The sequence below is a fragment of the Homarus americanus genome, unplaced genomic scaffold, assembly GCF_018991925.1.
Source record: "Homarus americanus isolate GMGI-L3 unplaced genomic scaffold, GMGI_Hamer_2.0 scaffold25827, whole genome shotgun sequence".
In the NCBI taxonomy this organism is placed as follows: domain Eukaryota; kingdom Metazoa; phylum Arthropoda; class Malacostraca; order Decapoda; family Nephropidae; genus Homarus; species Homarus americanus.
In genome coordinates, this window is record NW_024738300.1 from 3868794 (window position 1) to 3872366 (window position 3573).

Consider the following 3573-nt stretch of genomic DNA (forward strand, 5'->3'; position numbering starts at 1 on the left):
CTCAAAGTCTTCTTTGTCAGCTGCAGTTCGAGGAGAGAGGAGTTCACTCTGGGAAGTGACCACAGGATCACCTATCCTGGAAACCTACGGCACAGTGACTACCTACCACCGTCTTCAATACTCATCCTTACTCGTCAGCCATCTCAGCTCCTCACTTAAGTATTTGTAATCTTGTATTGCCTCTCCCACCTCCACCTTGCTTCACGATTGTTTTATGTTGTATTAATATGTATATGCTGTTAATGTTTAGGTTAAGTATGGTTAAGGGTAATTTATAGGAAGCTGAATATTTTGTTAAGGAATTTATGGTACTTTATTATACACAACGAAAACTCGCATCCTTTGTCTACCCTTTTATAGTCCGATTGTCTTTGTTTTTGTATTGTTGTTGCCTGTTGGGATCTGGGTAGACTTTTAACTATACTCTAAATCCCCAACTCGTAACATATAGCATTTTAAGCGGAGATTCAGGTAAAATATTGGCATTTTTCGCTCAAAATGGGGGTTCTCATATTCGTTCATTAACAAAATCATCCTAGACATTGGCAAGCCTCACAGAAAAGATTTCGGTCAGTTTTAATGCCCTTACGATGCATTTAAATACACCCACGTGCTCGCCGGCCATTTAAATGTCCTCCGTGACGCAAAGGAAAAGAGTACATGTCCATGTTTTTTTACATATATTTTTTCACAATTAAATTTCTTTTTCATCTGGTGGTACATGGCATGTTTCCTCTGTCTGTGGGATATTCGAGCAGACAAGCAGCACTACATGCAACGTGACTGGCCTGCAAGAAGTGGACTTACTCCAGGTTCTCACAATGTTGTTGCCCATGCTCTGGTGAATCCGCAGAACATTCTTCTTCCGCCACTGCACATCAAGCTCGGTCTGTTCAAAAACTTTGTAAAGGCACTGGACAAAAAAAGCCAGGCTTTCAATTTTCTGAAAGAAAAATTTCCAAAAGTCAGTGAGGCAAAGCTGAATGCAGGAATTTTTGATGGCCCTCAGATCAGAGAACTTTTCAAAGATCCCAAGTTTGATTGCAGCATGAATGTAAATGAGAAAAAAGCCTGGCATGCCTTAAAGTCTATTGTCTCCAATTTTCTTGGCAACTTCAGAAGTCCAGAGTATGAACGAGTTGTTGAGGACCTACTTCTGAGCTACAAAGTTCTTGGTGCACGCATGTCCATCAAGATGCACTTCCTCAGCTCCCACTTGGACTACTTTCCAGAGAACTGTGGTGATGTGAGTGAGGAACAAGGAGAACTCTTCCATCAAGATATCCGTGTAATGGAGGAGCGGTACCAGGGTCGCTGGGATATCAACATGCTCGCCGACTACTGTTGGTGTCTGAAACGGGACGCCCCAGACACCAACCACCAAAGAAATTCTCTGCCACAGCCATTTATGCATATCTAACTGTAAAGGCATCTATGTAGTTGACATATTTTGGTCCTATGCGTTGTGGTTACATTTCTTATGATATATTTTGCATAAAAATTTTGACATCATATTTAAGAATTTCGATTTTTTCCTAATTCCTATAGCATAAAAATCTGACCTGATTGGGCAAAATGAATGGCATTTTTGGAATCAGCACGCAAAATATATAAAGAATCAGCTAAGAAACCCCGCACCTCATGATTTTTTTTTTCAAATGCAGCCCAATGTAATAAATAATAATGGTCCAAGTACTGAGCCTAGAGGAACTCCACTTGTGACGTTGCTCCAATGGGACTTAGTGCCGTTAATGCTCACTCGCTGTTTCCTGTCCTGTAACCACGCCCTAATCCATTTAAGGATGTCACCTTTGATGCCATGTGCTTCTACTTTCTAATTAGTCTTTCGTGGGGGACTCTGTCGAAGGCTTGGCTAAAGTCGAGATATACCACATCATAATTGTGCCCCTCGTCCACCGATTCGAAAACTGATGAAAAGAATGTTAATAGATTAGTTAGGCAAGAACGTCTGCTTGTGAAGCCATGCTGGGAATCATTGATCAATCCGTGCTTCTCCAGGTGATTTCGAATAGAGTTTGAAATGATTCCTTCCAGTAATTTGCCTACTATTGATGTTAGACTGATTGGGCGGTAGTTAGAGGATAGTGATCTATCCCCCTTCTTGAAAATCGGTATTACATTCGCTATCCTCCAGGATTCTGGTACTACACCTGTTTTTAAGGACATGTTAAACAACTTTGCTAAGGGCATACTAAGCTCTTCCTTACATTCCTTTAATACTCTGCCAAATATCTCATCGGAACCAGGTGACTTATTAGGCTTTAGTTTGTCTATTTGCTTACTAACATCGTTACTAGTCACTACTATCTCACTTAATTTGTTTTCTTCACTATCTCTGAATAGAGTCGGTGCCTCGGGTATCATGTTTAAATTTTGGGTGGTGAAAACTATTGAAAAATATTTATTCAAATTATTGCTCATTTCTCTGTCGTTATCAGTGAGCTCGCCGGTGTCTGACCGTATTGGTCCAATCTTTTCTCGTGTTTTAGTTTGATACATTTGGTAGAATCCTGTGGGGTTTGTCTTCGCCTCCCTTGCTATCCTTACCTCATTATTACTCTTTGCTTTCCTTATCTCGGTTTTAACCCTACTCGCCAATACCCTATAGTAGTCCCAGAGGTGAATTTCGCCACGATTTATCCTTCTACCTATAGCCTTCCTTTGGCCAATGATGTTCTTTAAATAATTATTTATCCATTTAGGGTCATTGTTGTCTGATCTGAGTTTTTTGTAAGGTATGTTCTGCCTTTGTGCATTAACTAACTCACTATTTAAATTGTCGTGGAACTCAGCAATCTCAGATCTCGTTATCAGGTCGGTGTCATCTGACAGGTTCACGGCCAAGCGTGACACCCCCTCTCTCAGCTGCCTCTTTAAACTGTCAAAGTTCGCCCTTCTGAAATCTGGTACTTTAGTGGAATTTTCCTTACGTCTGCCCTGAAAATCTAACTAGAATCTAATTTCTTTGTGATCGCTGTTTGCAAATTCGTTCCCTACCTCGACCCTGCTAATGAGGTTTTCTCTGTTTGACAGAACTAAATCGAGTATATTATTACCCCGTGTGGGTTCGGTTATATGTTGACTTAGAAAACAGTCCTGGATAGTCTCGAGAAAATCCTCTGATTCTGAGTTATCTGTAAGGTCAGTTCAATCTATTTGGCCAAGGTTAAAGTCACCTACTATACAGACTTTGTTGTGTATGGAAGCCCTGCGCATTTCATCCCAGATAAGTTGCTCTTTGACTCTATCAAGATTGGGAGGTCTATATATTACTCCTGTGATTAATTTTTCTCTACCGTCGATTAATTCTATCCAAATTGTTTCTGTATTCCGCTCAGTTTTTATTTCCTTATTTATTTCACACTTCAGATTATCCCTAACATAGATTGCTACTCCGCCTCCTTTCCTGGTCTGCCTATCGGTATGGAACAGTTTGTAACCCGCAATTTGGTATTCGACTGGTAATTCACGTGTGTCTATGTTGATCCATGTTTCAGTGAATGCAATTATATCGATTTTTTCGTTACATACCAAGGCCCTAATATCATCCAT